This window comes from Nymphaea colorata, chromosome 9 (genome assembly GCF_008831285.2).
Source record: "Nymphaea colorata isolate Beijing-Zhang1983 chromosome 9, ASM883128v2, whole genome shotgun sequence".
Lineage (NCBI taxonomy): Eukaryota > Viridiplantae > Streptophyta > Magnoliopsida > Nymphaeales > Nymphaeaceae > Nymphaea > Nymphaea colorata.
This window is the reverse complement of record NC_045146.1, coordinates 7,259,856-7,273,697: the sequence shown is the minus strand read 5'-3', so window position 1 is coordinate 7,273,697 and position 13,842 is coordinate 7,259,856. Positions and strand designations below refer to the sequence as shown.

Here is a 13,842-nt window from a genome sequence, read left to right as displayed (position 1 = left end):
CAGGTTATGGCCTCACTTTGCCCTTGGTTGAAGTGACAAATATTTATCTGTCACTTAATTGTTGAATTCCCTGTCCATTCACTGATTTGTCCTGAAATTAAGGAGACCATCCTTGAAGTTTGTCCCTTTTCAAATTAAAGATTCCATGTGCCAAACCTTGGGAAGATTGAAGGAGGCCTTTTCAAGCTAGTAATAACTGGGTCTATGTTTATTAATATCCATATTCATCCCCACCAAGTTTGGAGCTACAATGTTTGAAGTTGGGGCATTGATGTTCTATTTCCTAAAAAAAAGATGTAGGGAGAAGAAGACATGAGAAAAAATCCAAATCCTAACAAGCGAACCCTCTACAGGCTCTTTCCATATTTCAATGTTGTTTTATCAGTCTTCATATAATGTTTGAACCTAAAGAGGCCCCTCCAGCTCCAAGATCCAACATGGTAGTGACATGGTGGTACTGGATATGGATGTTGATGAACATGATCATTTAGGAAACAGACTTTAACTACTCACTACCTCCAAACATGGTGAAAACACCTATTTTTCTAAATGCTACCATACTAGTACACACACACACATTTGTTTAATGAGCTTGATGTTGGCCTTTTTATGTCTTTCTGTCAAATTCGGTTCAAAAAATATAGGCATCTATCTTTTTGAATGTGGGAAGAGCAATGGAGTATTCTTTTGTTAGGATTTAAAGTTGGGTTCTCTCTCATATCTTCTTCTTTTGCACTTTGTTTTAGGGGGGAACAACGAAATCACTAACCACCGAGATAACCTGGTTAGGGTATCTGTTCAACAACTAGACTGTTTGCTCTCATGAATTATAAAGGAATGTTCAGATGCTTTCCTCCAGTCTGCTAAGGCAGTTTCTTCCAGATTCATGCTACAAATCAGACCCTCCTTTGTGAAACTTCAACAGTTTTTCTATTTTTCTCGGATTATAGTCTTGTCATCTTCCTGTGTTCTACCATCGAGAAATGATTTTAATACTTTTATCAGTTTCATGCAGCTTAACTTTGCCCCAACTGGACTGTGGAACAAGTCATGCTTACACTTCGCAATATCCCTTCCACACCCAAATCCAGAGGCATAAACTTCCTTTTGTTGGTTCACCTAATGAGGGAGAAGGGAAGAAGACAGTCAAAGGAAAAAGTGGGATTGGCCGCATGGTGGCTGCTAGTTTGGTTGTGTTTTCCTTCATATGTTGTTAAGAATGCCTTCGAATCTAAGAGAGGGAGAGAGATTAATGTCTCTCTTTTCCTCTCAACCCTTATTCTTTTAATTTTGAAAATGATTTTTTTATTTAATTGAGGAAAGATATTTTTGGAAAAGGGTGGGCTTCTGACCACACGAGTTAGGTGGGGCCCACATGTGGGTCCCACATATCATTCTAGACCGGATTAGATCCAATTCTCATATTTAAATCGAAATTTGAATTTTGCAATCGGATTTGGATTTCAAATGACATTTATAATTGGATTTGAATTTCAAATGACATTTGTAATTGGATTTAAATTTCAAATCCTAATTTGGACATAGTTTGGACTCGTAATCTGCATTGAGATTCGTGTCATGAATCAAATTCATGATTTGAATCTAAATTGTGTTTAGATTCGAAATTGACTTTGAAATTGCAATTTTTCACAATTCTTTTGTAAAATTTTGACATTGCTTCAATCGATTAGGGTGAAAAAAATTTGGGGTGTTAACACCCTTTTTTTGTTCAACATTGTTTGCAGAAAGGTTATTCATACTTCTAAAAAGGGCATCTGTTGCATCTCATCTTCAACTAATGGAGCTCCATGATTCTACATGATACATGTTGCAGTATGTGGATGACAATTTGCATTGTGGTAGCATGACTCAATAGCAAATGTTCATGGTTTTCTATTTGTTGTGCCTATAGCCAATCAATAGCAAAACAAAGACTTTCGTCATTATTGAGAATGAGGAGCTCACATTTTGTTTCTAGTTGGCTCTTCAACAGTTAGTAAGCGACCTCTCTTTCAATATCATGGATTTCCATTGCAGCTTGGACCCATCACTAAGGCAATGTGGATTCTAAGTCATTCATAAGGTGCAGAAGAAATTGCAACCATGGTAAGGGATCAACTTGTATGTGATTGATTGAGAGTCTAATTTGCCATGTGATTGCCTTGATTCCATCTTTTATGATGGCTGGTAGGATTAACAAGTACCAGCACCCAAATGCTATTAGAACAAACGACTAGCGTTAACCAGCTGTAAGGCTGGAATCGATAGGCCTCCTCCACCGAACAAGATGGTGTTTGTCTTCGTTGAGGGTACCAGACCATAGAAATCTCCTCACAATATCATTATTATTCTTGTCTATGCTTGTGGGCAGCATGTAGACCGACATACAAAAAGATAGAACCATGGCTAGCACATGATTAAGTAGTACTCCTAGGAAAGGATAAATAAGTACCCGTCCATGATCAGAGCTTCTTTTGAATCTTATCTAAAATGGGGTTAGAGGCCACTTTTATGATCTATAAGAGTTGCATAGGCAGCCCTAAATAAGTGAAAGTGAACTCACTTATAGGTCAACTAAAAATTTGCTCAGCCTTCCTCCATAGATTTTGATCTCCATTTATTATAGACAGCTTGCTCTTGTGCTTATTAATCTGAACGCCAATGATAGAAAGCAACTTTGAGAGAGGGTGGGAGAGAGGAAGGGATAGGAACTAAGAGACTCACCTTGCAGACAACTACCATGCCAACTACATTACTCTGTAGCATGGGAGGAAGAGAGATAAATCCAACATTATGTAATAATGACCATCAAAAGGTCATACATTCTTATCACAGATTCGGAAACCTCTCAGATCAAATCTGAGGGAAAAAAGCATAGTATTTGTGTTTAACAATCTAGACTTTTAATTTTAGAATTATAAAAGACTTATTTGATGATAAAACAATTGAAATTCTGACATTTAAATATTAATGTTGGACTTCAACAACCCACAAATTCAGTCTTTCTCTTGCTTGTTAGACAACAAAATCAAACATGAACATGGTAAAGAGAAAATAGTATTTCACTAATATTCACAGACCAAATCATCAACAATAACCAAACTTGGAATCTGCATCTTAATTAAAAGTAGGCAACAAAATCATGCAATCTATTTGCAAAAAAGGAATGGTAAAATGAGCAGAAAAGGGCTCTTCAATGATGAGATTACATTTACCAAAATATTGTTCATTCTATGCATTTAGTTATTTAGTTATAAGAGGACAATGTATAGATAATAAGCATTATAAGTGAGCCTCCTCTTCAAGGTTATTTCAACAGGTAGAGGTAGTGTCATATGAATATGGTGATGGCAACTCCAGAAAAAAAAATTATTATTTTCCTCTTCTAAAATACTATGACAGCAACAAGAAGCATCTTTACAACTAGATGATGCTATGCATGTTGGAGGAAATCGGGGAATGACGAAGTGAGGTAATAGTTCGACAATGGAGAAGATAGGAAAGAGGAGAGTGGTGGTAGGAAAAGAAAAAGGAAGCTACCTTTCTTCCCTTCCATGTCTGTGATTGCTCCTCCTCCATTCCTCTGCTACCCTTTAGTTGATCCCTTTGACCTCCTCCTCCTGACAATTAATAAAGTTAAAGTATCTATTGTTGGAAGTTTGAGAAAAACTAAGTTATGACTAGACCTCCAACTAACATCAACTTGGACATCAGAACTATCATCTTGCTAGTACAACATATATGAAAAATGGTCCTCATAAATATGCATTTCATGAGCAAGGTTTTGAAAGCAGAACAATCCCACAAATCCTCAGGCTTTGAAGGCAGAACAGTCCCACAAAGCTATAGAATTGGAAGGCAATTTTGAGTTCAAATAAACTTTATTTCGAGTATAAACACAAGCAAAACTATAATGGAGAGCACCACTTCTTAACCTACCGGCCACAAATCCCTTTCTCTCTTTCTTCTACTTCAACCGAATGAAAAGAAATTACAACAAATAACAATTTTTGGTATCTAACCAATTTCAAGATAACGAGAATCCAATATTACAATAGCACAGTAATTTTCTGAGAATATGAAAAAAGAAATTCAAATAAATTTGAAGTTAATTGGCAATATATATTCTACATATTGTTCACAAATTGCACAATGTAATCAATCATTCATCTATATTTTGTAGATTAGTATCAGTTCTAAAGATCTCGTTCATCTCCAATTGATGCAAATCTTTTAAGAATTTTCTGGTTTTGCATTAATACATCAACAAAATTTGGATTGGCACACGAGTCTAGGAATAGAGACTAAACAACAAAGAACTAGATTTGGCTATTGCAAATGGGCTATACCATCCAGCTCCATGCTTTCTTGATAATGGCCTTAAATTTACTAAACCAGATAGAATTCAGCATGTAAATTCCAACCAGCATACTTCAAAACTATGTAAACAGTGGAAAACCCTAATAAGAACATAATAGCAAACAACTATGTGGACCTCAAAGTAAATATGTAAATGAAAATTAAAGAGCCTTGATAATCTATGTCACCCACAACACATCCAACCGTCTTAGGCATGCACAAAAGAAAATAAAACTTTGTAATGCACACCAGCCAAACTTGTGGGCATCATATAAACTTGAAAAGAACCAGCGAAGATGCACACTTTTGCATTACACACTTCGCTAGGTGACTAGTGAATTTTCCTACTTTCTACCGAAAGACAAAGTAGAGTTCTACTAGTCAGTGTGTCACATTAGGTTCTTTCAATATCTGACATCTACTAACGTTAATAGATTTAGGCATGAGTACTAGCTCACAAGAGAGAAGCAACTTTGAACTAGTACATATGAAGATCCATTTACTGCAAGAGACAGTTATATAAAAAATCAATTTCTAAAATAACATGTAATATAAGCAAGATTTTTATATGTCTTAGCTTTAAAATGCATGGCCATGAATATTGGCATGAAATAAAGTGTACTATTCCAAACTATCAAATTAATGTTGCAGAAGAAATCTCATGAGTCATGTCTAGCTTCTCATTTGTGCCGTCTCTAGGGGCATAAACTAACATTAAAAGAGTAACCATCTGCTTTTGCTTCTATGTATGCATGGTTATGAGGTAACAAATAGACAATGACAACCTCTTAAAGTGTTTGATAATTGTTTTCTTAATGGTGAAGTAGTAGAGCAAGAACAAGAATTATACCATCTGCCTTTTGTTTCTATGTCTGCATGGTTATGAGGTAACAAATAGACAATGACCACCTCTTAAAGTGTTTGATAATTGTTTTCTTAATGTTGAAAAAGTAGAGCAAAAATGTCTGATGTTAAAGACAATAGGTGTACTAATCTTTCAAGGTACAATTCTAGAGAAATGGTTTAACATCGCCTTCAGGCTTCCAGCAAGATATTTAAAAAACAAGTCTGAAGAATGCTAATGAATAAATATGGGCAAACTCCAATGAGTTTAAGCCATCTAGACAAAGCAACTCCTAATGGGTCATTTGGATGACACCCTCAAAAACTGGGTTTTTACAAAACTTGGTTTTTTAATGAGTTTTCAAAACCTGGTTTGCATGTTTGGATGACAAGGCAAAAGCCAGCTTTTCAATTTCATAATCTGGTTTTTGTCATAAAAGAAAAAAACAAGTTCAGTTGAATACTAAATACAGTTATGTTATATATATATATATATATATATATATATATATATATATATATATATATATATATATATATATATATATATATATATATTATTCAAATAAAAGGAAAAGAACATTCTAAGATATAAATTTCAGTGCCTACAATCTTAACAAATTGGGCACCCTTACACTGTGTCATGCTAAAAGTTATACACAGTTCCAGTATGAGTTAGTGTGTTTGTATGTGTGCCTATTAGTTAAACAGTGTTAGAAACCTCAGGTGGATAAAGAAAAAGCAATCCTATTTTAGTAGTTAATTGAATAACTGATCATCTCAGCCCATCTTAATCAACATTACTAAAATTATACCACCAAAGAGTATTTTATCATATCACAATATATCACCAACTAGAAATGTAACATTCATGCAGATACTTAATATCCTTTAGGCTGGTGTTCCCACAAGATATGAACCAGATTCCAATAATTCCCTGCATGCAAGATAAAAAGCAAACCATCAAACCTCAAACAAACCTTAATTTTTGTTGTTCACCTTGTTCAGCAACTGTCAACTTTGCCTTTAAAATATACACATGCATTAATCTCTTTCTTGCTCTTAAAATTATCATCACTAGTTACCACATACTCAGTTTTGGATGAAAAACCTGGGCAGTCCTGGTTTTCCATCGCCATGTCAAAACAGCATTTTCTGAAAACAGGGTTTGCAAGAAACCTTGTATTATGTCATCCAAACACCCACAAAACTAGGTTTTGGGGTATCATACAAACAGGCCCTAAGTCTTTTTAACAAAAATATGGACATGTGATGTCATTAGTCAAAGGGATTCACTAGAATAATGCAGTACATTTTTATATGCAGTTTTGAAGCAATAGTTCCTCAAAATTTTGTATGTTATGGTTATAATCTAGGACACTCTGGATTAAGGTCCACATGGGTGTAGTAATAAATCCACATTCTTTACAAACATAATATACTCCCCATGAAAAACGTGTTAAGTTGAAAACGTCAAAGCTAGATAAGCCACTTTGCATTTGAATTAAACAATTCTTTGGTCCAAAATTACATGAGAATTCCAACTAATTTTTGCTTAACTCTCTATAAAAATGCTTTTCAGCTTTGGTGTGTGCCAGTATACATCGGCTCTTGTACTATCTTAGTGTCACCATGAGCACCAGATATTTAACCACCACTGCTTTTTTCTATGGCAGCATAGTTCTTGTGCTAAAAATAGTGCCAGAAAAAAAAGTTATATGGCATCCCCTAAAGTGCTAGTATTTAGAGCAACAAGTCAATAGCATTTCTGGTATAGCACTTGTAACCATGGTAAGACTTTACATTCTTTCTACAAATAATGTTTGCGAACCTCCATTTTCCACAGATTGTAAAACTTTACAACCCTCCTTAAACTGTAAACATTAAATGATACAAGATTTTTAATGCAATGCTACTAGATGCCATGGTTTGAGCCTAAAATACAAAGTGGTGGTGTCAGCTGATAAGCTGTTAATTCTGTAGAAGCTGCAAGTCATGGAGGTCATAATGGCTTCAAAAGAAGACACCGTACTGGAGATGCACTGAGCCATAAAACTGCCACCATCCACACATCGGCTTCCTTGTCCTTCTCACAAATTATGTGAATGGTAAAATTAGGACAACTACTTTGTGTATGATGCTCACTATCAAAGAGTTAGTAAAAATGGAAACATGTACAAATGTTCACCCATTGCATCAGCAGCAATAAGTAGTTACGAGCAACAACACTTAACCGTGAAGCTTCCTGCCTCGCCATAGCGCAACTTGTCATACAATGGACATGTTTGAAACTAAAGGTAAATCAGGGCTGCAGAAAAGCAATTACCCTCTTAGCAATCTTACATACAAGAGTACTGATGAAGCTTCTCATTTATCACTTGGATTAAATTAAACTATATAAATGCAATTAAGTGTTAAGCATATATTAGTAGCTTCGTACTTTGTGGTGTTATATTTTTTATAGACCCACATGATATTTTTTCAAGATAATTTTGTCCTCATGCAGCAGGTTTCAAACCCTTTTCCCTTTCTTCTAAAAAGTCTTGATGCAGTCTGAGTAGCTAAATCCTACATTATATTTGTAACTATAGTGGCTGTAAAAGTGGAGAATTGATATCAAAACAGCCATAGTGTAACAAACCTTTTTAGCTAATAACTATGGCATAAGTGATATGAAGATGTCTTGCCTTGAGGTGGGTTCTTGAAGATGGACAATGGTTATCTACACATTCCACCAGAGGTTGAAGCTATTGAGGAAAGAAGGGTAAGAGACCTTTGGTTGGCTTTTCTTCCCTTGTATGAGTATTGTCCCATAACTGACCTCGTAAGACCTCGCGAGATGGGAGAGGCTTCCCTTGGAAATTAGTTATTTCCCTGCTAGCTATTATCAGATAATAATAGAGAAAATCAACCAATATGATTCTGAAGAGTGGATTCATATATATGTCATGCATTTAAGTAAGAAAAACATTGAAATGTGTCTAGAAATGTCACCTTTGCTCACTTGTTTAATGAACATCCTTCATAACTTTTCTTTATATATATGTCATGCATTTAAGTAAGAAATCATGAATTTTCATTGGACAAAAGAAGTCAGAGAGTCTCCACACATTTTTTTTTATTTCATTCAACACCATTTGAATCAACATCCTATTATTATGTTTACACAAATCTCATTCTACAACAACAAAGAGGGAGGTGACCACCCTCCTTATATAACACATATGCTTCCAACTTCCTCCTGAAATTGTGCACATAGCGGATATCTAGGCCTTTGCTAGATTGTGTCATTTTTTCACAAACATCATAATGTTTTGAAATGTATATTTTTTCTTTATACTCCAATTAGTAAGAGGAACGTACACACTTCACAACTCTTCATTCTCAAACATCTAAAGCCCAACCACAATTTCATGCATTTATAAAATTATCTATACCTATTTTCAAAACATTACCATGACTAAAGTAGTTGCAAGCATAATCACCAACTAACCAACTAAGGTCCCTTGCTTCCATCACTACTACAACTGCCTTCTACTGCCAATAGAATTTCCTTGCAAAAAGGATCAGGTAATCTCCTTTTCCTAGATAATCAACCAAGTGAGAACTTTCTTTAAAACCAAAATTCAGCAGGCTAGAGTATAGGCCAGCTGTCCTAGAATCATTTATTGCATTTGAAATTTCAAATACCACAAAGGAAAGCAATTTTACAAAAATTTTATCATTTCAACATTAGGAAGTAATAAATCCTTAGTTGTGGCAACTGTGGATGGCACTAATTTAAGCTAGATGATCAATGCTAAAATTCACAAACCAGAAGTAAGAAAATGCTCCAAAATCTTGGATGAAAGTGAGAGCAGAGGGAAAAGAAAAACATGTTATTGAACAAAAGGAAAAAAATGGGAATCTTTGTTTGAGTAAACCATTTGCTCAGCACTCAAGCATTACAAACGTAGAGCAGATGACATGAATGTGGATAAACACACAAAAGAAAACACAAAGTATGGCATGAAAACATAAGATTTAAACAAAAGGGCACTTTTATACACAATGTAGTTTGGATTTCAGAATAATAAATGTTTTGGAATGTGGTCAGCATGATAAAAAACCTACAAATTGGTTGTCTTTACATCTTTCTCAAAAAAAAAAAAGAGCCTACAAAATGTGAAGCTTTTACTATAACAACCCGACTCACTCCTGGTTCGGTGAATCCCAACCTGCCTCCTAGCAGTTTCGGTTCCAACCCTAAAAAGGTTAGGAACCAAAACAATCATCTCATTAATGACCTCCATTTATAAGGCCTTAAAGATCCCTCACTATCTTCAATACAGGACTAAATTTCTGGGGTGTTACAATCCACCCCCTTAAGGCACATGCGTCCGTGCATGTGGGACCCTAGGTTCGAGTGTTGAAACTGCTCTGATACCACTGTGACACCCCAACCCACTACTGGGCTCGGGCCCCTGGTTCGGCGGATCCCAACCCGCCCCCTAGCAGTTTCAGTTCCAACCCAAAAAAGGCTAGAAACTAGGACAATCATCTCATTAATGACCTCCATTTATAAGCCCTTAAAAATCCCTTACAATCTTCAGTATGTGACTAAATTTCTGGGGTGTTACATTTACAACAGACAACATTTTTGGTCCCCAAAAGATCCTATTTATACACTAACTATTGAAATATAAAAAGCCAAGGTGAATAAATGTTGTCATATCATCACCGTATTAGTAGAGAATAAAAGAATAGAAAACAAAAAGGGAAGAAATTCTTCTTGTTACTTTGGATCAACAATGAACGAATCAATGCATTCTATGTGTTGGGGTATGCTAACCCTAATTCTTTATCTCTTTCCCCATCAACTGAGAACTTGCATTGACAAATTTGTATGCTCTCCCATTAAATAAATAACTCCCAAGCAGAAAAACATGATCATCCAAAATAAACTAGCTAGAATGAGTTATACAAACACCCAACTTCCAAAATACACACGAAATCCAAATTAAATGGCATACATAAAAGATCCCGAACCAAAAACAATAAGAAAAATAGGAGAGAGTGAAAGAGAAAATGACCAATGGGGTCAGGTCATTAGAGAGACCAGAGGGTTGAGGGGCCAAGACATTGAAAGGATTAGGCTTCACTAGGCAGACATGAGAGCTTCAGGGGTCACGTGAAATGGCTTTCACTTGGTTTTGCACAGAAAAATTTCATTGTTCTCTGACACTCAACAATGGAGCACCAAAGCTCTTGGCATTGGCACTACACAACCTTAACAATTGTTGTAGAGGCTTGAGGTGCTAGGCCATTAAACACTAGAGATGTTACACTGGACCAAACGATCAAAAAGCACCAATCCGCTCAAGCTATGGTGCTTTTGAAGGCTATGGCAAAGGGCTAATAGGCACCCCTCACCTGTAGGACTAGGCACTCCCACAACAACCTTGTTGAATTGGTGCATACTAGAGCTGACCATATCTTAATGCCAAAGCTATGCTATTTTGTTGTAGTGACTTCTTGAACCCTAAAACTAAGATGAAAGCATAAATTGCCTCACAAGGCACTTAAAAGGTTAAATCGAAACCTCAGAAGCATGAAAATTTGTAGAAGCAAGGTAACACAAAAAAATGTGGATGAACAAAAAATGATACCCTAGTATAAAGAAACCAAGAAATGAATATGTGATAGGATCGGGGAAAATAGAGATAGAAAGGTGTTGAGCAGTCACTGACACTGCCAAGACAGTAGCTTGAAAGATAACTTCTGCAGCTCTTTGAAGCAGATGTTGTAGAGGATAATGAAAGACAAACCAATGAAAGTGATGTTGGAATTTTGTTATAATTCAACACTTACTGCCAAGACGAATTTGAGGCAACTGAGGACATTTTAGGTAAGATCAAATTCGCCCACAAGTTCACTATCTTCAAAAATAATTGCTGCCCATTTCATAAAGCCGATTTCATACCTGAACAAGAAGAAACCACAATGACTAAAGCTTGTGCATGACATGTAATCCAAAATTTTAAGTAGCAATTGGTTTGTATGACTACCATGTAAACAATTCAATGGCAGCAAAGAAAGATGACATCGATGATGTGGCTTTCTGAACATAGAATTTTGAACAAAAACAAGATCTACATAGTGAAGAGATTCAATGGATTCCAACAACACTTTTTTATTCTCTTCATCTTCAAAACTGGGACACCAAATTGTAGTAACTGCTTCTTTCAGTCCAGACTGATTCCACTTTGAGGAACATTCCTTCAGAAGGGTGATCATGTCTCCAGAGATTCCCTTGTTCAGTAGAAGCCATGGTTTGTATAGTTCACATGTTACCTTCAGCACCTCTAAGATTCTACAAACTTTCTCCAAGGGAGAGAAAATATCTCATGGCTATGCCAATGACAAAATTTATCAATAACAATATCGGCTAACAGATGCAATTAAAACATTGTAAGGACCAACTCCTTGGGACGTTCAAAGCCATTTATCTAAGTTTAAAATAAATCAGAGCTTTCCATTCTCAAGCTCAACAGACTTGACTTACCTTGGGTATCACGAGGATTGCTTTATCCACCTCATTCTCCTGAGCTCTCCTCCAAATGAAAGCTCCATGATGTAGTTCTTTGCTACATGTGAAAATGATCTTAGACCAGACACTTACATAAGCAAACTGCTTGTGGACAGTTGCCAAGGTCATGATACATAGCATTGAGTTGGTATGCTTAAATAGTGCCAATGCCGAACTCAAAGTATATTTTGCCTGATATAACCATCAAGAATAGAAATTCATTCAGCAACTTTAAGGTATTCAATAATCTTGGTTTGGCATCACAATAATTGCAAGAATACTTACAATACTGAAATCTGCTGCAATTTTTTCTTTTGGAAAAATGTAAATTATTAGTAACAGAAATACATTCAGCATTAAGTTTCTTTAGATCAACATCATGTCTAGATAAATTCATCTACATAAAAATATGTGCTCCATCTACATATTGTTTGCAGATCTGGCTATGCAGGTAAATGCATATTCTTACCTGGCCTCCATCAGCATAATGTATGCAAAACCCTAGCTATACCAGGATCCACATAGCACCTAACTTCAATTCTGATTCTTCTTCTACTTCCCACTTCCAGTTCTAGGTACAGCAACTAGAATGGCAAGTTTAAAAATAAAAAATTTTAGGGCATAATCTGTAGGGGTCTGCATAACCCAAAAAACAAAGATAAGTCAAATCTGTAGGGGTCTGCATAACCCAAAAAATCTAGGGCATAATCTAAGAATGTGTTTCAAGACATGATGTTAGCGGAATTCATTCTTCCAATTCTCGTCTAGAGCCAGACCAATAAATTTTCCATGTTAATCAACACAAATACCAACAAGCTTAAACCAAAACAGATTATTCTGAAAAGCAGCAATGAACTCCTTGTGTACGTTGATCTTAGATTGTATAGTTTAACTCAGTACCTAGTGCAAAACAGACACCACTTTTTTGGTTCACCAAAGAAGTCTGCTCTTACCTTTGATGTTCTGGCAATAAGCATACACAACGAAAATATTGAACTATAAACCATTTCAACTGAAGGTTGGAAGAAGATTTAACTTTACCAAATGTGTAGAGGTAGCAATATGGTACTGTCACTAAAAAAAAGAGAGTAGAAATTGAAACACAAATTCTTAAAAATCATCAAATACCTCTAGCATAAGGGACACTTGCTTCATGTGCATGTGGTCATAGCCAAAGTGAAGAGAGCATTTAAGGTTTTGAAGTTCTTTTAGTTATAACAACAGATTCACAAACAACACAAACTACTATCCATTCAGTCATAAGTGCTTCAAGAGTTCGCATGAGTTCAAAAGAATATGAGTTAAACTATTTCTGTACATGTTCATCCAAAGAAACAAAAGTATTAATATGAAAGATTAATGAAAACTGCTATGAAAGTTTATCATTCATCTATTTATACTTGTGTATCAAAAAAAATTTCCTTCATGATTTGCAACATATGAAAAAAAAATGAAACTTGATGCACCATGTATCTTGGTGCTTCAAAGCCATTGTGTTGATGATGCAACTGCCAGGACAAAAAAGATAAATAATTTAATTAATATTAAAAGAACATTAGAAAACATGACATATGTAAATTACAAAACATAAATACCACGTTACATGTCACCACCAAAGGAGGTTGCTGGACATGTCTATCCATGAAATAAACCGAGCATGCAACTCATTCATTCTTCCAACTTGACCAGCCAAATTATTCATTTTATCGAGTTGAGAGTCTATTGATGTCAACGTTTGCTTTAATGCATTACTTCTGCAGTTAACATTGCATTTTTTTTTAACTAGTTCAGATCATGTTGGAGCTGGACCAAACAAAATCTGATGAATGAATCCCTTAAGTCATCTATTTGTACATGACCATCATTTTCATTTCTCAAACTTTTTGATAAGAGTATTATCTTGAGAGGCATCATCCCTGAACCCATTGGAAATGCTGAAATTTTTTCCACAATCCTACCCTATAAAAATGGTGTTTGCATGTGTATGCATTAGTTTGGAATTAACAAACAACACAAACAACAATTTCAAGAACTTACAAGTATTTACTCGTTTCTGCATTATGATAATCTTG

The 13,842-nt window shown here is 35.4% G+C and overlaps 1 long non-coding RNA gene across 4 annotated transcripts in view; it reads right to left on the bottom strand.

The window, feature by feature from the left end:
- The window catches only part of LOC116259970 (uncharacterized), a 43,306-nt gene extending 30,230 nt beyond the window's left edge, over positions 1-13,076 (bottom strand). For 2 of the 4 annotated variants that reach the window (XR_007574221.1, XR_007574222.1), the window contains exons 1-4: positions 12,240-13,076; positions 11,747-11,962; positions 11,053-11,164; positions 3,541-3,620 (exon numbers count right to left, since the gene is read on the bottom strand). This is a non-coding gene — a long non-coding RNA (uncharacterized LOC116259970). The remainder of the gene's footprint in view (positions 1-3,540; positions 3,621-11,052; positions 11,165-11,746; positions 11,963-12,239) is intronic. The other 2 variants (XR_007574220.1, XR_007574219.1) reach the window with 2 other exon arrangements.
- Positions 13,077-13,842: the final 766 nt, after the last annotated feature.